The sequence below is a fragment of the Bactrocera oleae genome, chromosome X (assembly GCF_042242935.1).
Source record: "Bactrocera oleae isolate idBacOlea1 chromosome X, idBacOlea1, whole genome shotgun sequence".
Lineage (NCBI taxonomy): Eukaryota > Metazoa > Arthropoda > Insecta > Diptera > Tephritidae > Bactrocera > Bactrocera oleae.
The window spans coordinates 20,761,715-20,786,047 of record NC_091541.1 but is presented as its reverse complement, the minus strand read 5'-3'; the positions used below and the strand labels follow the sequence as shown (position 1 = coordinate 20,786,047).

The following is a 24,333-nucleotide window of genomic DNA, read 5'->3' as shown; positions in this document are numbered from 1 at the left end:
ACCGTCGTATCCGGAATGAAGCTTTTCTATGCGGCCAAGCCGCCATTCTGTGGGGGGAGACAATCATCATGGGGGACGCAATCTCCAAGCTTTGGCGCTTTTTCTGGAGTTTTCCAGCGGTACCTCTTGTGGAGGTCCTTTAAATATTCTTCTTTCCATCGACGGCTAAAGTCATGATGGAGAATTTTGATTCTTTCCCATCGATTTAATAAGGATAGCGACTCCACGCCTGGCTCAGGTATGGCCAGAATGGGTGTTCCTTTGAGAAAATGCCCTGGAGTTAGGGCTGTCAAATCTTGCGAGAGTGTCGTTAGTGGCCGTGAATTGAGAACGGCTTCGATACGGATTAGTAACGTTGTAAATTCTTCGTAACTGAATTTGTAATTTCCAGCTACTTTTTTGAAGTGGGATTTGAAGCTGTTTACAGCTGATTCCCATAAACCACCCGTATGAGGAGCGCTTGGGGGGATGAATTGCCAATTAATGCCTTGGGGTGCGTACTTTTGTACAATCTCAGGTGAGACTTGTTTGATAAAGTCCACAAATTGTTTTTCGGTGGCTCTTTGAGCGCCGATAAATGTTTTACCATTATCGCTCATGATCTTCGATGGAAACCCGCGTCGACTGACGAAGCGAGCAAATGCCGCAAAAAAAGCCTCCTTCGTCAGATTAGTACAAAGCTCAAGGTGCACTGCTTTTGTCGTAAAACAGACAAAAACAGCCACATAGCCTTTCATCAGAGTGGGAGACCTTAACATGGACGCCTTTATTTGAAAAGGCCCAGCAAAGTCGACACCTGTGATGGAGAAAGGCAGAGCGAAGTTGCAGCGTTCCGGGGGAAGTGCTGCCATAATCTGTGTTCTCATCTTTTGCTTGTGCGTGGTACAGATTTTGCACAAGAAAATGCACTTCTTTATTTGGGGCTTAAGTCGGGGAATGTAAAATTCCTGACGGACCATATGTTGCATGAGGCGATGTTCGGCATGAAGCATTAATATGTGGATATAATTGATGAGTAGTGTGGCAAATCGAGACTTCTCTGGAACAATTATGGGATGGCGTTCGTTATACGTCAGGCTTGAATTGGCAAGCCGACCATTCACACGAAGAAGACCTTTCGTGTCGAGGAATGGGTTTAGGACTAAGAGGGAACTTCTCTTGTCAATAGGTTTTGATTCTCTCAAAAGTGATATATCGCGGCTGAAGTAGCGCGCTTGCGTAGATGCGATAAGAGCGACCTTTGCTTTTTGTAAGTCTAGGTTCGTCACTGTATCGAATTGGGAGTGTAATGAAGTTACTCCCTTAAGTTTAATTTTGAGTCGCTATATGAACTTGAGCATGTAAGCGATTACCCTGAGTGCTCGGGGATACGATGAAAATCGTTCGAGGATGTCAGTATCATCCTCTGTTGTGTGAAAAGAGTAAATTTTTCGACTTTCTGGGGCAATTATATTGCGCATGGGCGATTGTGGCCAAGAATCGGGAGATTCTGTTAACCATCGGGGGCCATTCCACCAGAGGGTGGTGGTGGCAAGATGCAGGGGTTTGCATCCTCTTGTACCTAGATCAGCAGGATTGTCAGCACTGGCTACATGTCGCCAAGTGGCTGATCCTACTAGGTCAAGGATTTGAGACGTTCGATTGGAAATATACGTCTTTCATGCATGTGGTGGTTTTTCTAACCAGGCTAGTACAATTTCGGAATCGGACCATAGATATAATTTATATTGTGCCATGTTTAAATGCGTTTGTACGATGGACACGAGTTTGGATAGTAGTAGCGCTCCACATAATTCAAGTCGTGGCAGACTTATTGTTTTTAAAGTAGCTACTTTTGCTTTTGCTACTAGTAAGTGGCATGTGGTTGCATTGTCGCTTTGTGTGCGAACATATATAGTTGCGCAATATGCGTTTTCAGAAGCGTCACAGAAGCCGTGTAGTTGTGCTCTGGGGCATAATTTACCCATCGTGGGATTTGTATCTGTGAGATATCGTTTAGATTGTTTGCAAACTGGGACCACTTTTCTAAACGAAGTGGTTTTACTTGTTCGTCCCAGTCGGTTCCATCTAGCCATAATTCTTGTATTAGAATTTTTGCTTGTATCATAACTGGCGAAAGCCATCCTGCGGGGTCGAAAGTTTCGTCACAGAGGATAGAATTTGTCGCTTTGTTATGGCGGATAATGCTGATATTGACTCTGTAGTGTATGAAAACTGGTCAGATATCGCATTCCATTGGATCCCCAGAGTTTTTGTTGTACTTTCCTTTTCGAATTTAAGGAAATTAGTGTCCAACAGATTTTCTTTAGGTATATCCTTTAAGATATTAGGGTGCTTCGCCGTTATCTTTTTTAACGGAAACCCTGCGGTTTTGAGGGCTTTTACCACCTGTGATAGTGACTCGTATGCTTGTGGAAGACTGTGACTTCCAGACAGGATATCGTCTACATACGTTTGTGTTTTTAACACCTGGGTTGCCAGAGGAAATTCTGACTTGGTGTTTTCTGCCAATTCGTGCAGTGTTCGAATGGCTAAATATGGAGCACAGTTGACACCAAAGGTAACTGTTTTCAATTTATAGTCGCGGAGTGGACTATTGGGAGATTTTCGGAAAATAATTCGCTGAAAATCTTGATCGTGTTTATGTACGACTATTTGTCTATACATTTTTTCGACGTCTCCGTTAAATACGTATTTGAATATACGCCAATTTAAAATGAGTAGCATTAAATCTGGTTGGAGCGTGGGTCCCGTAAATAGAATATCATTTAGGGAATTCCCCGAGCTAGTAGATCTTGATGCATTAAATACAACTCTTACTTTAGTTGTTTTTTTTGTCTGGCTTTACTACTGCGTGATGAGGCAAGTAAAATGAGTAATATTTGCCATTTATGATCGCATGGGCTTACTTCCTCCATGTGGTCTAAATGGAGGTATTCTTCTAACACGCCATCGTATTCTGGCTTAAGCTCACCTTTTTTAAGTAAGTTTTTTTCCATACTTAAAATTGCTGTAATGCAGAAGTGCGAGAGTGACCTAGGGCGAGTGTGTTAGGAAATTGTTGTTTTAGTGGTAGTAGTACGACGTACCGACCATTATCTGATCTAGTAGTTGTGGCTTTGTAAAAGTCTTCACAATACTGATCTTCAGGGGTTGTGATTGATATGGGGGGGAGTTCTTCTAACTCCCAAAACTTTTTAATTGTGAATTGAGGTATTCGTTTGAGATTTCCTCAACCTGAGGGTCATGGTGGTAACTGGTTCCGAAACTAGTCCACTTAGGATCCAACCAAAAATAGTATTTTGTGCCAGAAGTGTATTTGAAATTTTCTCAATACCTTCGAATATTATCTGTGGTATGAGATCGCTGCCTAATAGAAGGTCTATTTGAGCGGGAGTGTTGCAGTTGGGATCTGTTAGCTTTAGGTGTGAAACCTTTTGCCAATGCTTGCTATTTATGTGATAGCTTGGAAGCATATTTGTAAGTTGCGGTAAGACTATAGCTTCTGCTTGTATGTGCTTATCCGCCTGGGGGGAAATTAGGGTAATGGGGCAGATTTTATTCGAGTTTTGGACTACTCTTCCGCCCATTCCCGTGATTTCAAAATTGGCTAGTTTTGTTGGCAGTTATAGCCTATTTTGAGCCCTAGACGCTATGAATGATCGTTGTGATCCTTGGTCTATTAAGGCCCTAAGCTTAAACAGGTATCCGATGGGGACGACAGCTGTGGGTAATAATACTCTACTTTGATTTTCGCAGTGTAGCGTTTGGGTTTTTAATGCCTTTGAGCAGCATGGTGCTTCTTGGCAATTTTCGGGATTTCGCACTTCGGAATTTGCTGTTGCAACTAAACCCGTGGCTCTTTTCATATTTGCGCTGTTGGGGGATGAGCTGGAAAATGTGCTGTAATGCAGCATTGAATGATGTCGTTTATGACAATAAACGCAATTACATTTGCTTTCGCACTCTTTAAGTGTATGTGCATGTGATAGGCAATTTGTACAAAGCCTTTTTGTTCGTACATAATTATTTCGATCGGTAATATTCATTTTTTTGAATTTCTCGCAAGATTTGAGCTTATGCCCCCCTGTACACAGTTCGCATGACGTTTGTTTGTACTGTTCGGATGTGAACGTTTGCTTTCTGAAGAAGCTTCTATTTAAATTGTTGTTGCTACTGGCTTGGGGTCTGTGGAAGCTTCTATTTACGTCGTGTTGAACGCTTTTCGTTCTGACTATTTTTTTGTCTACCCTTTCTGCGATTTCGTACTGGGTAGTTAGGAAATCTTTCATTTGTTGCCACGTGGGGCATTTTCTTCGTGATGAGAGCGATTGCTCCCATAGAAGTTATGATTTTTCTGGTAATGCGGCAGTGCATATGTTTACCAGTATAGGGTCCCAGCTGTCTGTGGGAATATTTTGTGTCGATAAAATTTACAAACAATTTGAAACAGTGGATTGAAGTTTGATAAATTCTTCACTTGTTTCCTTTTGAATTTTTGGCAAGTTCATTAATATCGATATTTGTTTATCGACCAATATTCTTTCGTTCTCGAATCTTGATTTAAGAGCTTCCCAAACCAAATTGAAATTATCGTTATTTAGTGCGAACTGTTTTACTTTTACTCCTGCTTGACCTTTTGTTTTGTATCGAAGGTGATACAATTTTTGAGCATTTGTTAATTTTGGATGGTTTATGTAAACGGCAGTAAACATGTCTCGGAAGGACGGCCATTGTTCATAACCACCATGAAAGATTTCTGTGTCACATGCGGGCACCTTGAGATAGATGCCTGAATTTGCCTCTTGGCATTGGATTTGTGGCAGCTCTACTCTTGGCTGTGGAGTAGGTGCAATTGCTTTGATTAATTTTAATTGGTCAGAAATCATTGCTTTTGTTTCTTCAAACTGGGCTAAGCAGTTTTCGTATTTGGCGTAAGCAGAAGATTTGAAATTTTCCGGTAGATCTGAGTCGTCAGATTCAACGATTGCGTCATATGAAGCTTGGAGACGTGTCCAAAAATTGTCAAGATTGTCTTTTTTAATTTCTAATACCGATTCAGAATTGTCCTGAATCGGCGAAGATGAAAAGCGAGTGCAGTATCGTATTTTTTTTGTTTTTTTTTGTTTTTTAATACCCAACGATTACCCTCCTCCCGCCCAACCGACGCGGGGCGCAATCCGCATACGTGCGGAATTAGCCGAGTCAGAAAAGGCAAGAGAGTTTTTTAAGTGTTGAGATCTAAAACTGCTCAGCTACAGAAACAAAAATTTCAACAGCTAAGATTTAAAGTTACAATATAATAAATTGTTACATTTTCATTTATTAAGAGAAAACAATAAAGTCTTTTTAATTTTGAAAAGTGAGTCAGATAAGTCAAATGTGCTGGAATGAGAATTAAAATCATGACATATACGGCGGAATGGCTCGGTTAGTTCAAAATTTGATCTACAGAATTTTAGCAGTAAAAGTCTAAACTGCCTCGAAAGGCGAACCGGGATATTATATTTAATTTCAGACAGGAGAAAAGAACTGCAAACAGTTCCATTCAAAAGTTTCACTAAGAATGTTATGCCAAGCATTTCCCTACGACTAGAAAGTGTAGGTAGATTAATAAGTTTTAAACGACTAGTGTATGGAGGTAGACTTACCCTAGCATCCCATCAGAAATGCGCTAAGGCGAAAAGTAAAAATTGTTTTTGAACCAACTCTAACTTGTCAGAATGGATTTGGTAGCTAGGGTTCCATACCACAGAGCCATATTCTAATATAGGTCTAACCAAAGTTCTATAAAGTGTTTTAGTAATATACGGATCTCTAAATTCTTTAGACCAACGTTTAACAAAACTGAGGACAGCTTTTGCTTTCAAGACCCTGGTATCAATATGAAGACTGAAATTAAGCTTAGGGTCCATATTAACTCCCAAATTAACATAGTTTAAAACTTGCTCTAGAATATGGTGTTTTATTACATAAGAAGAGGGGTGCTCAGATCTATGGGAAAAGCACATCGTCTTACATTTATTGAGATTCAATGGCAAATCATTTCTATCACACCATGCACCCAAATTGTTTAAGTCTGTTTGCAACAGACACCTTTCCTCAGTTGAAGTGTATGGTTTAAAAAGCTTTACAGCGTATAATAAAATTTTAGAGGATTCTATTACTGAAGAGATATCGTTAATAAACAACAAGAACAGAATCGGGCCAAGATGACTACCTTGCGGAACACCAGAAGAAACATTAATTGTATCTGAAGGTGTATCCTCAAATATCAAAATTAGACTGTCACTCTCTGCAATGAATTTGGTATATGAAATGTCTTTTATCTTTTTTTGTTTTGTAGCACCTTGCTTTGAGCGTGTAGCTTCTGCAGGTGTACATGGACTCTTTTCGTGCGAAATCATTTTTGGTACTTTTAGATGTTGAATTGCTTTAGATTCCTTAGAATCTGCGTTCATTTAAAAAGATGAAAGTAAAATTAAAAGTTTAAATTTTTTTTTTTTTTAGATATATTTTATAAATTTTACACTGATGATATTGGATAAATGAAGAGATTACCTTATAGATAAATAGTATGTTTTTTTTTGTTGTATCCGGACTTCGCCAATAACAAACGCGTATTTCGTTTTTCTTATTATCGGGTTTTATTTAGTTCGCTTTTTGTTTTTCTCTCTTTGTATTTTATAATTTATTGTTACGTACTCGTTTGTATGTATTTTAATTGTGTATATTACCGCTTTTTAAAAATGAGGTTATTAACCTTTGTACATAAGCGTGCACGTTATGTGCATATGTAATATGCTTAAAAGTTTTGTTTGCAATCCTGCTTGTTTGTGTTTTAACAAGAACAAGGGGTATTGCCAGAAAAGTGCCGATACGGTCTTTGAATATATCTACTGTGTGTGTACTAGTTATGCGCTATTCCCACCAAGCATTACTTTGTCTTTGTTTTTTCGTTTGTTAAACCGATTGTTCTTGTGCCCTTGTTTTTTGTTGTAATAAATTTTAATTCTGTCTAAAAATTTAATAATTCCTACTTATGTACCGCAACGCTTAATGTTCGGAAATTTTGTTATTATTACGTTTAAAGTCTTTTATTATTAGCAATAGTTTTACCTAAAATAATTTTAAATATTGTACCCAATGTGTGTAGGGTATACAGACATAGGCAAATTTTAAGCCGTGTGTATGTATGTATATGCTTGTTAGGTTTGCTAGAGGAATGACGCGGGAAAAGAAAATAAATAATGTGCAGGTACACACTTTTTAGTTGGTATCGTTCTTGTATATATGTTAAAAATTATTCTCTTCGTAACTTTGTTAGTTACGTATATATAAACGTATATTAAATGTAATATATATAGTATATAGATTTGTAAGTACTTGGCAAGTAATCGTGCAGATATGTATGTATGTTTTTCTTTCTTTTTTTTCCGTTTGAATTTTATTTATTTTTCCAATTTGCCTTGCTTACTTATTTTGCGCAATCCTGCTTATGATTTATTAAACATAAGGGGTATTGCCGGAAAAAGTGGTCAAGTGAGTAGTTGAAAAAAAATTTTTTTTTGTGTTTATTAAATATGTGTGTTTGGATACACAAAGGTAAGCATGTATAGGCTTTGGTTTCTTTAAAATAAATATGTTTTATATATACATCACAACTAAATTGATTAAACATTCTGGGAAATATACAAACCCCTAGCACTAACAGAATTGAAACCAGGCCATTGTTCGATACGGTTAACAAAAATTTGGCACATTTAAAAGGAAAAATATAAAAATTAAAACCACACTTCAGACAAATAAAAGGGACTAATAAACGTATTAGGGAAAGGACTCAAGTGTATAACAGGTACATGGGACAGTGACGACCAAACTGAAATATATGGTATAAATCACTCAGATCACTTTATAAAAATAAAGAAACTTTGACAAACTAAATTTATAACCCAACATTTGTTAACCACTTTATATTCTCCCAAATGCAGAACATTACGGACCAGGTAACCCAAAAACAAATTCTAATAGGAAATTATTTGAATAAATTCAAAAACTTTATGGAAAACATAATAGCTACAATAGCAGATGAAATTCCATTTATACTTGTAGAACAAATTTCCCAAATTAATTATGACATATCACTTTTACGAAACAATGTCGATGAGATTGGACAGATAATATTTTCCACTGAACTTTTAATAATTCCTACGGACATTCTAACAAATACATCTTAATTTGATAACAATTTCGACAGTTATACAAATATCAAAGTTGCCGTTGCCTTAAATAAAAACAATATAGTAATAATCTTCCAAATCCCACAATATTCAAAGTAAAATCGATTTCGAACTTGCGTGGTACAATCAAGTTCAAAACTTCCACCACTTAAGCTTTCTACGTTTAATGGCAAGTATCCGAATTATCAAAATTTTATCACCTCGTTCAAGCAAATAATTAATCGTAAGTTCAATTTTAATAATATTGAAAACTTCAACCATTTGCGAAATTATCTCCAAGGTCAAGCCTTAGAAACTGTAAATACATTCCAAGTGACAAATAAAAACTATCCGAAGGCGTTAGAACGGTTGAAGGTACGGTATGACAAAAAAACACAAATGGAAGGAATAAATTCGTTATTTGATTTACCAGCAGTTATGAAACCAAATGGCATTCAGTTAAGAAGTTTAATTAATAAGACTTCAGCTATTTATGGTTCCATGACATCGCTATATTCATTTAATTTTGCAGAAGTCTAATGAACAAACCAACAAAAAGTGGAAGGAGTCGCTAGATTTCAGAACGCTGCCGTCATGGGAGGATTGCACCATAGTTTTAGAAAGACACTGCCAATACCTGGAGTCACTGGACAACACGCATTTTAGTACTTCGTCAACTCAAGGTGCTCGAAATCAAGAAATCAACCACGAGGCTATACATTTTTCTGCTCCAACATAACGTGTACTTTCTGTTCCAGTAACAACCATCAGGTTTTTAATTGCGAACGCTTTAAGTCACTAAACATTACTCTGCGTTTCAATCATGCAAAGAAAATTGGACTTTGCATCAATTGCCTATCAAAGGGACATCGTGTAACCAATTGTCCATCATCACACAGGTGCAAGGTTTGTGCACGGCAGCACCACAGTTTACTCCCCCGCGGTTCTACTTCAGGCCAACAAACACCTACTCAGGTATTTACAAAACAAGAGGTCACAGTCACGCATATACACAGGAGTTATTCATCGTTCAATAACGTCATCTTTGCAACAGCAAAAATTTTCATTCGTGATGCAGCGGAGAGCTACAGATTGGGTACAGCACCGCTAGATTCCTGTTCACAGGTAAATTTTATTACAGATGATTTTTCGCAAAAGTTCCTTATGCCAAGAAATAAGCAAAACATACAAATACAAAGCATCGCTTCATCGTCGACAAATATTAAATTCAAAACATCAACTAATATCAAGTCGCAAGTCACTGGCTTCGAACTTCCATTGACTTTTTGTATTACATCGCACATTGCTTATCAACCAGATCCTGAAATCAATATTTCAACATAGAATATTCCACACAATATAGCGTTCGCTGATGATGAATTTTATATACCAAAGAAAATCGGCATGTTGCTGGGTACAGAAACGTTCTTCAGTCTTTTATCTGTAGGCCAAATCAATCTGGGATCTAATTTACCCATCTTGTAAAAGACACTCTTAGGCTGGATTGTTTCGGGACGTATTTGACGGGCAGTAACAACATATCTAAACTATCTTATTTATTTTTAGCCAATGAATCTTTAGATGCCAAATTCGAAAAGTTGTGGAAATTGGAAGAAATCACTACCATACCAGAGGCATGCATGGTAAACAACAGAGTCGCGATCACATATACAATTCAACTGTGTCAAGAAGACCTTGTGGCAGAATAGTTGTCTAATTACCTTTCAAGGATGATCCGACGTGTTTGGGCGAGTCATATATGTACTAAGGCATTGAGACGATTCAATGCACAAGAACGTCGATTAGGCAAATCACCGCAATTGAAAGCACAATGAATTTATGAGCGACTACGAGAGTTTGGGTCATATGAACGTTGTAAAGAATCCACATCTCAGCAAACCGCATTATTATATACCACATCATTGTGTGCTAAAACCAACAAGTACAACAACAAAGCATCGAGTTGTATTTGACGCTTCCTATCGAACCACATCCCAAAAATCATTAAACGATATTCAGATGGTTGGCCCTACAATTCAATGCAAACTTTTTCTTCTTCTTCTTCGTTTTCGATTCCACAGGTTTGCACTCACTGCCGACATAGTCAAGATGAATCGCCAAGTATTAATACACGAAGATGATCGAAAGTTCCAGTACATTCTGTGGAGGAGTTCACCAACTGAAGATATTCGCACGTATCAACTAAATACTGTAACGTATGGAATGGCTGTTGTACCATATATTACTATACGGAGTTTGTTCTATTTAGCTGAGCAGCATTCAGAACAATTTACAATTGACGCAAAAATCGTGATGTCACCACTCTACACAGTCGACCTACTCTGTGGTGCTGATTCTCTAACCGAACTTGTACATATAAAGCAAGAGGTAATACAACTGTTAGAATTAGGACAGTTTAAATTAACAACGTGTCATTCCAAATACCATCAATTCAGAGAAGACGACTCTATAAAGGATCTAAACGTAGGTACATCCATCACTAGTACACTTGGACTAAAATGGAACCAAAATCTTGATTGTTTTATTTTTTCATTTGAAGCAAAACTAAAACTGACTGGCCGACTTACAAAACATTCCATCCTTTTTGTTGCATCATCACTTTACGACGCACTTGGTCTTTTAGTTTCTGTTATTATAACATTAAAAATTTTTTTGCAAAAAATATAGTTACTAAAGTTGGATTGGGATGAATCTGTGCACAGAAAATTTGCTTGAAAAAAGTTTCTTAGCTGCTTATCGGATCTTTCAATAATTAAAGTACCGAGGCACTGTTTTTTGACAGATGTGGAATCTCTTCAGATACATGGATTTTGTGACGCATCGATTCGTACATATGCCTGCGCAATATAAACTCGCGTTATCAACAAATGTGGCACTACTACTACCATTCGCCTACTCACTGCGAAGTCCAGAGTGGCACCTACCAAAAAACAATCGTTACCCAAATTAGAACTTTGAGGCGCTCTTCTTCTTGCTCGTCTTTTAGCAAAAATCAAACCAACAATTTCTAACAAATATTTTAACATTTTTCTTTGGACAGACTCACAAATAGTATTACATTGGCTTAAGGTGCATTCTGCAACACTTTCGACTTTTTTGGTAATCGAATTTCGGAAATTCAAGATTTAACCAAAGGCGCCCATTGGAGACATGTACCAACGCATTGTAACCTGGCGGATACTGCCTCTAGAGGATGTACTGTAAACGAACTTGTTAATTCAATATGGTACACCGGACCAAACTTTCTATACGAAAACTCTGATAAATGGCCAAAGAACAGCTGCGACGATATCGACATGGAAATTGTCAATAGGGAGAAACGAAAATCATTATTCAATACAATTGTTAGCACCAATTATATTTTGGAAACTGTGAATCAGCGGAGCAACTACACCAGCAACCTTCAATTAATAGCTTGGATGTTCCGCTTCATCAATAAATTTCGACATGGTGCCAGTCTTCATACATATTGAACACATACATTTCGCTAATGAAATTCATTTTTTACAGAAAGAGCTTACGATAAATGGCCCCTTACGTTATTTAAATCCTTTTCTCGAGTATACCTAAGGATTTCAAAAACTCAAAGTTGGGGTTCGATTGGAATCAGCAGATATTCGAGAAGAAAGGAAATACAAGAAACATTGTGTATTACGTTCACCATCTACATCGGAAGCACTACCAAGCAGGACCAAAGGCACTCGTAGCACTGATAAGACTTCAGATTTGGATAGTCAATGCGCGCGATTTAGCAAGACGCATCGTCAGATCATGCACCCATTGTATACGTTACAAGCCGAAGCTGATGAACCAAGTAATGGGACAGTTACCTGTCGAGCGATTAACTCCATATCGCCCTTTTGCGCGATGCGGAATTGATTTCTGCGGGCCAGTCAACGTATATTTGCCTATTCGAGGCAAAACACCTTATAAAGCGTACATTGGGATCTTGGTTTGTCTAGCGACAAAGGCGGTTCACAACGAACTAGTATCGGATCTATCCACGGACGCATTCTTAGCGTCATTGAAGCACATGATTGGAAGAAGAGGTCTACCCTTTGACATCTTTTACGATAACGCAACAAATTTTGTGGGTGCTTGCAACAAACTAGCTGAATTAAAGTCATTTTTGTTTAAAACCGAAAACAAAGATGCAATCAAAAAATATTATGCTAATCTTAATATATATAAATCTCGTGTCACAATGTTTGTCCTCAATGGACTCCTAAACCACTTAACCGATTATAATAAAATTCGCACACCATGTGCAGTTCGATCCAACTTGAGAGATAGGATAGTTTGAATCTCAAATTATAGTCGCAATTTTAATTTATTGCTAATTATTTGTCTGTTATTATTTGACAGTCACAATTATCTGTTAACTCCAAATGATTCTAACAAATGTCGATTCCTTTCGACTGGGTTGAGTAAGTAATTAATAGATGGCGCTGCTATGGTAAATCTACGAACGTGTCATATAAGCTACATTTTAACAGCATAATTACATTACGTGTTACATAATTAAAGATTTAAACAGCAATAATAAACTTTTCGGTGGTGCTATCTTACTTTTGTCTGGTGACTTCCGCAGACCTTACCGGTTATACCTCGCTCTACTTTCGCGGATGAGATTAATGCATGTTTGAAACAATCATTCTTATGGCGAAGTGTTGAAACACTTCGATTGACCATAAATATGCGAGTACAATTGCAAAATGATCCATCAGCACAAATATTTTCCAAACAACTACTAGATATTGGGAATGGTAAAATAGAACTGCAACCAAATACGCAATGCATTAAACTACCAGACAATTTTTGCACTGTTGTTCAGGATAAAAATTAATTGATTCAGAGTATTTTCCCGAATATACAGAATAATTATTTGAATCATGAATGGCTTAGTCAACGGGCGATTTTGGCAGCCAAAAACGTTGATGTTGACGAAATTAACTTCCAGATACAACAGTTGTTACCAGGCGATCTGGCGTAAATTTTCCGATTGAATTTTTAAATTCATTAGATATCCCTGGAATGCCACCACATAATCTTCGATTAAAGATTGGTTCCCCTATTATTCTCCTTCGTAATTTGAATCCACCTCAATTATGTAACGGTACGCGTTTGGTCATCAAAAAGATCACCGGAAACATTCTTGAAGCAACCATTTTGGCTGAGAAGTTTAAAGGAAAAGTGGTCCCGCTGCCACGTATTCCGATGATACCATTAGACTCTACCATACTCTTCAAAAGGCTACAGTTTCCAATTCGTTTAGCTTTCGCCATGTCTATCAATAAATCTCAAGGTCAAACAATGTCCATTTGTGGTTTAGATTTGGAAAATCCATGTTTTTCTCATGGGCAACTAAATGTTGCGTGTTCACGTGTTGGGAAACCGTCGAATCTATTTGTGTTAGCTAAAGACAGGTTAACCAAAAACATTGTGCACCGATTGGTGTTAAATTAAATTGAAATTGAAAGTATTTATAATTCAACAAAATAGATATTAATGTTTAAAAGTTTAAGACTGTCTGCCTTGCCTACCTCATTCATGAGTTTAAGCGTCACATGTTATTTACTGTATTATACTGTAATATACTTATTTGTTATAAAATTAAATGGAAATAATAAATCTGATAAATTTTTACTTTGTATGGATTTCTGCTTAATATCAAGTGTAAGAACATTTTAATTAATTGTGTTCAACGTACTTCCCCTTTAAATCTCAATCCAGTGAATTTGTATACCAACATCAACATTTTCATCTTTGTTCGTAAATAATTTCATTGTACTAAAGGGTTATAGTAGTAGAAAGTCAAATAAGGAGATCACCATATTTTTTTTAAAATACCATCTGTGTGAAAAAGCATAGTGGACTCCGTGACTGATGTTCTCTTATTGTTCCTCTTAGATTGTTTATGTGATAATGTAATATAACAAAAACTTAGCCACAGCAACGCGTGGCCGGGTCAGCTAGTGGATTTATAAATTTAAATTTTATTCCTCCCAGAGCACCTCATTTCGGGGGTATTTGGGAGGCAGCAGCCAAATCGGCTAAGGGTTACCTCAATCGCACCATCAAAAATGCAAGACTCACAGCCGAGGAGCTAACAACAGTCCTGGTTGAGATAGAAGCTGTGTTAAATTCTCGGCCAATAACACCAATGTCATCGGATCCATACGATTATAAAATATTAATTTCGGGGCATTTTATTATTGGTAGTGCACTTAGGGCACTCCCAGAGCGGAGATTGTCAGCTAACATCAGCAACGTACAACGATGGAATCAGGTCACAAGCATTAAACAGATGTTTTGGAGCAGATGGTCAAATGAATACATCAACGAACTTCAAGTACGATCAAAGTGGTTTTCGGAGCGACAAAACATCAACAACAACTCAATGGTTATCATCCACGAAGACAACTTACCACCTCAAAAATGGCACATTGGAAGATTTATAAACTGTATTCCAAGAAAGGACTTTAAAGTGCGTGTGGTGGACATTCGAACAACGAAAGGAATCAGTCGGCGACCAATACGGTATTATGTTCTAATACACTTTTTGCTATTTCTTGTTCTCTATTTATTTGCCTAAAATATTCAAGGGCCAGCATTAGTATTTAATTGTATTTGCATTGTGTACATACACTTACATATTTATTTGCTTTGTACATTTATGCTACCGCTATGTTTTCGTAGACGCAATTGCATGAATATTTGTTTGCGCACATTAGCTAGTCCCATTTAACATGTACTAAGCTTAATATGTAAGCAGCCACTTGCAATGATGCGTTCCCATTTTTATACTCTCGCAACCTGTTGCTACAGAGTATAATAGTTTTGTTCACCTAACGGTTGTTTGTATCACCTAAAACTAATCGAGTTAGATATAGGGTTATATATATATAAATGATCAGGATGAAGAGACGAGTTGAAATCCGGGTGACTGTCTGTCCGTCCGTCCGTCCGTCCGTCCGTGCAAGCTCTAACTTGATTAAAAATTGAGATATTTTTATGAAACTTGGTAGACATGTTTCTTGGTACCGTGAGACGGTTGGTATTGCAGATGGGCGTAATCGGACCACTGCCACGCCCACAAAACGCCATTAATCAAAAACAAATAACTTGCCATAACTAAGCTCCGCAATAAGATACAAGACTGTTATTTGGTACACAGGATCACATTAGGGAGGGGCATCTGCAGTTAAAATTTTTTTTTTAAAAGTGGGCGTGGTCCCGCCTTTAATAGGTTTAATGTGCATATCTCCTAAACCGCTAATGCTATAATAACAAAATTCACTAGAAGCAAATGTTTTTAGCACTTCTATTGACGGTGTGAAAATAGTTGAAATCGGGTGGCAACTCCGCCCACTCCCCATATAACGGTACTGTTAAAAACTACTAAAAGCGCGATAAATCAAGCACTAAACACGCCAGAGACATTAAATTTTATCTCTGAGATGGTATAAATTGGCTTTATGCCAAAGTATGCCACCTTGCGGCCAAAAATTGTCTAAATCGAACCAAAACTGTTCAAACCCCTAAGTACTAAATATGTGGACCCCAGTGCCTATAGTTGACCTTCTACCGAAAATATCTGTCAATCCACAAAGAAATCTCAAACGAGTATACCATTTGACTTTCCGAGAGTATAAAATGTTCGGTTACATCCGAACTTAGCCCTTCCCTACTTGTTCATATTTCTTTTTTTCTTAATAACAATAATATATTATATACGAAGGAGCAATGCGTAAAATATGTACTTGGGTTATTCTCCTTTTATGAACTGTTAAAGGTATATAACTTACATACTTATGCATTAATACAAAACGAAACTATGTCTTTAACGGTATTGAAATATTGCTTAGAATATTATTTAAGGAGAAGAGTTTTGCAAATAAAAATAGTGGAATAACTGACCACACATAGCATCATTACTCGGCCCTTTGTATTTTATCGATGTTACAACTTCGCTTAAACCTTTCGCTTTTTCGATATTTGCGCGGCTACAAAAAAAGCTTGTAGCCCTACATTTTTTGGTGCCCAACGTGGGGCACGAGTGAGTTTTTTGTGCTTTTGCACATCATTTATATACCTTGGTGGAGGACATTAAATCTTACATTTCGTCACGTTTAAAAATCGATGATATCAATATACGTAAATTTAACTTCAATTATGATAGAAGTATATCATCGTTTAAAATAGACGTATCTCTTGAAATATTCAAAAAGATCTTAGATAGTTCATTCTGGCCACCTGGGGCTTTTGTACGCGAATTTAAACCTAAACTTAGAAGTCAAACTGAGGAAAACATTGTTAAATTACCAAAAGCAACCACCGATATAAAAAACTGATTGGTAGAAATTCGCTAAGCATTTATTATCAAAATGTTAGAGGCCTTAATACAAAATTAACTGACTTGTATTTGAACAGTTCCAATTTTAATTTCCATATAATTGGATTTACAGAAACTTGGTTAAAACCTCACATTTTTGATAATGAGATTTTAAACAGCGAATTTCAAATTTTTAGATGTGATCGACTGAACAGAATCGGTGAAGGTGTTCTATTTGCTGTGCATTCCTCTATCCCATCTGAAAATATTCTTGTTCCAGGGACCGACTCATTTGAATTTAAATGTATTAGAGTATACGTTAATAGTTGCTTTATTTATTTAACCCTATCTTATATACCACCCCATTCGGACTTATCTGTATACATGCAGCATGCTTCTTTAATAAATAGTGCTACCTCGATGGCAAATAATGCAGATTCAATAACTGTATTAGGTGATTTCAATTTACCGTGTGCTTCGTGGAAACCTTTCGATGACTATATCGTGCCGATTTGCAATCGGTCATGTTTTAATGAGTTTGTCGAAAAAATGTCCGAGTTGGGTCTGAACCAAATTAATTTGATTCCGAATAAATTTGGTAAATGTTTAGATTTAGTATACATTGATACCTCTGCAAAGTGTTCCGTTATTCAGAGTAATCCTCTTGTTCTACCAGAGGACTCATATCATCCTGCTTTGGAAATATCTGTCGAAATCTCAGGCATTGTACGGGATAATAATCATCAAACTTCGTGCTTCTGTACTCGGTTTAACTTTGCAAAAGCTAATTTTAAAAAGTTAAATACAGAACTTTCTACAATAACATGGCCTAATTATAATGGTGACATTGAATTGAGTGTCTCTCATTTTAATAACATTATTATGAAATTATTTGAAAAGTATGTTCCAATAGTAATTGTTAATAAAAGCAAAAGTATAAGTCCGTGGTTTTCGAAAGAGTTATATAAATTGAAAAACAGAAAAACTCGAGCCTTTAAACATTTAAAAAAAACCGGTTCACTTGTCGACTATTCTAAATATTCTCTATTGCGTCGACAATATTTTGACCTAAACAAAAAATGTTATAATAATTACTTAAATAAAGTAGTAAAAATATTGTAAGTAATCCAAAATCGTTTTATGATTTCGTCAACTCCAAACGCCGGATTTCCAAATTTCCGTCCGCAATGAAATACAAATCTATCATTTCAAGGGACAATGATATTATATCCAATATGTTTGCAGAATTTTTCAAGTCAAACTACTGTAATAATTCTTCCAAAACTTTTTCTTATCAGCAAGTGATGTGTTCGAATACTTTATTTAACGCTCCAATTATTTCTGAAGAAGACGTCCTATTTAATTTAAATAAGTTAAAACCATCTTTTAGTTATGGCCCAGACATGATACCCTCATGCTTCCTAAAAAATAGTGCCAAATATATTTACTTGACTTTGACAAGGATATTTAATTCCTCTCTTAAACACGGTATATTTCCTTCAATATGGAAACAGTCATTTATGATCCCTTTGCATAAAAGTGGATTTAAATCCAACATTGAAAACTATAGAGGTATCGCAAAACTATCGGTTATACCTAAACTTTTTGAAGCTATCATCACTGACCATATAACCTTTTCGATTTCTCCGTTAGTTTCCTCATCTCAGCATGGATTTCTTAAGGGAAATCGACTCTAACAAACTTGCTTAAATGTGTAAATAATGTATCATTGGGTTTTAGGGAACATAAGCATACGGATGTTATATACACAGACTTTAGCAAAGCTTTCGATAAAGTAAATCTCTTGATTTTCGTACATAAACTTGATCTGGTGAGCTTTCAGCCAAGATGTATTAAATGTTTAGCTTCTTATCTTTATAATAGAACACAACGAGTGATATTTGAGGATACACCTTCAGATACAATTAATGTTTCTTCAGGTGTTCCGCAAGGTAGTCATCTTGGCCCGATTCTGTTCTTGTTGTTTATTAACGATATCTCTTCAGTAATAGAATTCTTTTATTATACGCTGACGACGTAAAGATTTTTAAATCATACACTTCAACTAAGGAAAGGTGTCTGTTGCAAACAGACTTAAACAATTTGGTTGCATGGTGTGATAGAAATGATTTGCCATTGAATCTCAATAAATGTAAGACAATGTGCTTTTCCCGTAGATCTGTGCACCCCTCTTTTTATGTAATAAAACACCATATTCTAGAGCAAGTTTTTAACTATGTTGATTTGGGAGTTAATATGGACCCTAAGCTTAATTTCAGTCTTCATATTGATACCATGGTCTTGAAAGCAAATCCTGTCCTCAGTTTTGTTAAACGTTGGTCTAAAGAATTTGGAGATCGTATATTACTAAAACACTTTATACAACTTTGGTTAGACCTATATTGGAATATGGCTCTGTGGTATGGAACCCTAGCTACCAAATCCATTCTGACAAGTTAGAGTCGGTTCAAAAACAATTTTTACTTTTCGCCTTAGCGCATTTCCGATGGGATGCTAGGGTAAGTCTACCTCCATACACTAGTCGTTTAAAACTTATTAATCTACCTACACTTTCTAGTCGTAGGGAAATGCTTGGCATAATATTCTTAGTGAAACTTTTGAATGGAACTGTTTGCAGTTCTTTTCTCCTGTCTGAAATTAAATTTAATATCCCGGTTCGCCTTTCGAGGCAGTTCAGACCTTTACTACTAAAATCCTGTAGATCAAATTTTGAACTAAACGAGCCATTCCGCCGTATATGTCATGATTTTAATTCTCATTCCAGCACATTTGACTTATCTGACTCAATTTTCAAAATTAAAATGACTTTATTGTTTTCTCTTAATAAATGAAAATGTAACAATTTATTATATTGTAACTTTAAATCTTAGCTGTTGAAATTTTTGTTTCTGTAGCTGAGCAGTTTTAGATCTCAACACTTAAAAAACTCTCTTGCCTTTTCTGACTCGGCTAATTCCGCACGTATGCGGATTGCGCCCCTCGCGTCGGTTGGGCGGGAGGAGGGTAATCGTTGGGTTGTTATTATTTCGGAGTGTGGTCAGTATTAGACTGCATCGTTGGACATTATCGTAAAATATGTACTTGGGTTATTCTCCTTTTATGAACTGTTAAAGGTATATAACTTACATACTTATGTATTGTATATACTAGCAGACACGTTAGACGTTGTCCTGTACACACGTCGTTAATTCGAAAATTTCAAACCTTCTTTAATAAGCTGTAACAATCTGGACCGTTTTTCTGAAAATTATTAGTCAAGAGTTATTTTAATTAATATCTAACACCATTACATGTAAGTTAACTTCCTTCGTTTAGGAAGTAAAAATATAGTTTTCCGCAAACGCGCGGAAGAAATCAAATATGATAGTTTGAGTGATCCTGATGGATAACTGGTCTCTTTATTTCAATTCAAACTCTTATTTATACAATTTTCTTATTTGCTTAATTCTTACAATAAGTGTCAGTTACAATATTCGCTTATTCAGTAATTGGTTTTATTGTTTACATTTTATGGGTGCTCTTAGCTTAATGAAAAAGAATATTGGTTACTTAAATAAGCAAAGATGCTTATTAAGAAGCTGTGGTCTTAGCTTAATGAAAAAGAATATTGATTACTTAAATAAGCAAAGATGCTTATTAATAAGCTGTATTATTACTGAGTGCAAAGATACAGTTTTGTTTATAATTAGCGTAAAGCTACTGTGTGGAGGCTGCCGCTAACTCCCCCCTCTCTATGATGAATCGTTCCCGATTCAATATCATTTTTCGATAGGTTATTTATTTTATCCAAAATAGCGTTATATGATATTTTTTGAGATTCTAAATTTCTTTTTATTGTAGAAGTTTTATAAGATTTTTTAAATTTTACAATCTTATAAATTATGTACATTATTAACAAAATTACAAGTATGTACCATAAAAATTAATGATGTTCAAAAACTTTCATTCGGTTAGCTAAAATATTTATGTTTTCAAGTTTCAATTCTTAATTTTTTGCTTCAATATATTCTATAATTTCAAAATTATTAATATGATTGTTCTTTAAATATTTCCAAACTTTACAATCGACATTTTCATATATAACTTTGTTAATATTTGTATAATTCTCAAAAGTAACAAGATAAACTCCATTTATGGCTTAGCCATCAATTATGTTATTGCCGGAGACTAATATTGCTCCTTCTTTAATTACATTTAATTCTTTATTTTTTTCTTTGATTTTTTTACATTTACCTTTTTTTGGACAAAATATCTGATAGGCAAGTATTTGTATTATTAATTTTACAATACGTGTTAATCATTTCTTTTTTACAATCTCTTATATTAATATATTCTTTTTTGCATTTTGCAATTTCTTTGCCAATTACTAATTTACCGTCTTCTTGTGTGATTGCTCTTACTTCATAATATTTGCAATCATTTATAATTTTTGGATACTTAAAATATGTAACAATTACATCTTTATTTTGTAATATCTTAAAGTAAGAAATGTCCATTAAATCAGTTATAGTCAATCGTCCGTGTTCATTTTGTTTAATATTTTTTATCTCATTTAAATGTAAAATTGCATGGTTTAAAAGTCCTATTTTTGCCATAGCTATCATATGAACCATATTTTATAGTTCAGTTATTAAAATTGATATTTCCTTTTCATTAAAAGCTTAACATGTGAATTTTCGTTTTCCTTTTTAATTGTTTCTGTTAATTGACTGATCATTTTAAAAATTTCAGAGTTTGTTGTGTGTTGTTTATTATTATTTTCAATTAGTTCGTTTTACTTATTATTTATTAACACTAAATCGTATATTATTATATCTGTATTTTTTATTACTATAACTTTTATCTGAATTTATAAGTTCTCTAAAATAAGTTAAATTAGTAATGTGAAAAATGTGTCCATAGTCATTATATAAAGCTACGTCTCCGTCCTCTAATAAGACATAATCTTCTCTTGTATAGTCAATCACAAGGTCCGTCATTGTTTGAATAATTGATATTAGAAATATTAAGGGTATCATTTTCTGAAAATATATATTCAAGATTTAATATTATCTTCAAGTACTATTCTATTTCTGTAGTTAATTTTAACCTTATTCCCTAAATCTTCTTTTATTACTTGTTTTTTGTATCTAGGATTTAGCTTATTTTTCTTATCTTTTATATATAACCTCTCCACATAAATATGTTTTGTTAAATCTATTTTTATTTTGTCTTTCTAGCATCCCAGTTTGTGCTAATAAAAGCTTGTCTGGTAAATTATCATGAGAGACCTTATTATAAAGGACTTCGAATTTCTTATCAGTTACCGAATGTATAGTTTTATTGTATTGGTGAGCGGCTCTATATATTGATTCCGAAAAGCTGATTAAATTATATTCTGGTTTTATACATCGTGATACTTTAATTATTGTTGAATGGACCCTCTCTATCTGACCATTTGTGGTGATATGATTTGGGTTGCAGAAATAAATTTCAGTCTGAAGTCTCTGCATCAGGGATTTAAATTGTACAGTAGTAAATCCTGGTTCATTATCAATTGTTATTCTCTTTACACCTACCTTGTAATATCTCTAACACTTTATCTTCTCAATTAATTTTATCTTCAATTTGTTTAATAATCAAAAACTCTGAATAACTATCGATACATGTAATGGCTTTTAATGATTGTGCATAAAATATATCTATGTGTATTTGTAATCCCCTTCTCTTAGGGACCTCTCCAATAGGTATTTTTATGGGATGTCTATCATATTTATTTTTATTACAAATTTCACAATTTCTAATGTATTCTTTAAATTGTTTATGCATTTCTGGCCAATAGTAAAAACTTGAGATTTGTTTATTATTTTCGAGAAAGCCTCTGTGCGCTCTGTTATGAGTTTGCTCTATTATTGTTCCCTGGTCTTCTTTATTTGGTGTATCCATGGGAAATTTTTTTGTAAATAAAAACTTGTTAGTAAATGATTCTTTTAATTTAACCTTTGTTTCATAACATCTTCGGGTGTACAATATATTGCAGTTACAAGATTGGGTTGTAAAAATTATTTTAGAATAGTCATTAAATTTTCAAGTGTATCATATTCAATAATATGCCTAGTTTTATTAAAATAATTAATAGATTCGTAAATAGTAAAGCGACCTTTACTAAGAAGTATTTGTTGCTTGAATTGATTCAATGGTTTTTTAGTTTCTTGAATTTGTGTATTATCAGAGCTCTCTGCTCAATGCTGTGTGTCCATTTCTGATGAATCATCAGTTATATTATTTATGTTTTGTCGGGATATTGCATCCGCGACTATATTAATTTTTCCCGGTTTGTAAATCATTTTTGGAGCATATTCCTCAATAATGGTATGCCATCTTTTCATTTTTACATTAGGATTTCTCGAAGAGACTGCGAAAGTCAAAGGTTGGTGATCTGTACTGTGAACTATGGCATAAAGTTCTTTGTCATTCGTTGCATAATTCTTTTCTGTGAAATTCAATGCTTCAGAGATAAATGTAATAGGTTTTCAATCTTGGCTTAATACACCACTTAATGCATCATTTGAGGCATCGGTTGCTAATACAAATTTTTTATTAAAGTCTGGTTGCGTTAATTCTACTTGATTGGTTAGTAATTGTTTTAATTTTTCAAATGCTAAAATTGCGTCCTGTTCTAATCGAACTTCAATTTTCCTTGACATATGCTGAGAAACATGTCTACTTTCTCCTGATAAAGGTTTGTTTAATTGTTTAGCTATTGCTGCGAAATCCTTGATAAATTTCATATGATATCCAATCATTCCAATGAAACTTCGAAGTTGTCGTACTGTTTTTGGTAATGGAAAATTACAAATCGCTTCAACTTTATGCGGATCCGTTTTGATTACATCTTTTGCAACTATATATTACAAAAATTCAACTTCATTTTCAAAATTTTTTGACTTTTCTAAAGATATTTTCATATTCGATTTTTTAAGTATGTTGATTACTTGAATCAAATGTTTTATATGATCGACTAAGTTGCGTGAAAAAACAATTATATCATCAATATATACATGACAGAATTTTCCAATAAATTCTCTTAATACATTATCTATAGCTCGTTGGAAAATACTTGGTGCATTCTTTAAACCAAATGGCATTCTTAAAAATTCATATTTTCCATTATTTACTGAAAATGCAGCTTTCTCGATGTCCTCAGGTTTCATTAAAATTTGGTGAAATCCTGATTCTAAATCGATTGTGGAGAAATAATGATCCTCCTGGATTTGAAAGTATAACATTTGTATCTGGTATCGGATATGTATCCGAAATAGTAATTTCATTTAGTTTTTTGAAATCTACTACCATTCCTAATTTTGCTGTGCCATCATCATTGATACCCTTTTTTGGTACCACTCAGATTGGAGAATTATAAGGACTTTTACTTTGTCATAAAACTTCGTTTATTAAAAAATTATCGATTTCTTTATTCACAAAAGCATTTGATGCGAAATGATACTGATACTGTTTAATCCAAATTGGAGTATTTACCGAGCTTCTTATTTCCGCACGAATATCCGTTCAAAACGTAAATTCATGTTTATTGAAGAATGTATTTCATTTATTTTATTTCTTATTTTCCTCAAATATTCAATTTTTTCTTTATTTATGCCGGTATTTTCTTCGGCTGGTGCTTCAGAGAATTCTTCCTCCAAAGTAATTTTGTTTAGATAATTTTCTTTATTGTCGGTAAGTACATCGACTGGCGTT

The 24,333-nt window shown here is 34.9% G+C and overlaps 1 protein-coding gene and 1 long non-coding RNA gene across 2 annotated transcripts in view; both read left to right on the top strand.

The window, feature by feature from the left end:
• LOC118679945 (uncharacterized) overlaps positions 1-11,612 on the top strand; it is a 32,818-nt gene extending 21,206 nt beyond the window's left edge. Inside the window, exons 4-5 of the mRNA XM_070112564.1 lie at positions 8,752-10,430; positions 10,489-11,612. The gene's annotated coding sequence lies outside the window, so the exon portion shown is untranslated. The remainder of the gene's footprint in view (positions 1-8,751; positions 10,431-10,488) is intronic.
• A 16-nt stretch (positions 11,613-11,628) lies between these two features.
• LOC138858098 (uncharacterized) lies at positions 11,629-13,886 on the top strand. Its single transcript, XR_011397336.1, has 2 exons — positions 11,629-11,690; positions 11,751-13,886. It is a non-coding gene; the product is annotated as an uncharacterized lncRNA (long non-coding RNA).
• Positions 13,887-24,333: the final 10,447 nt, after the last annotated feature.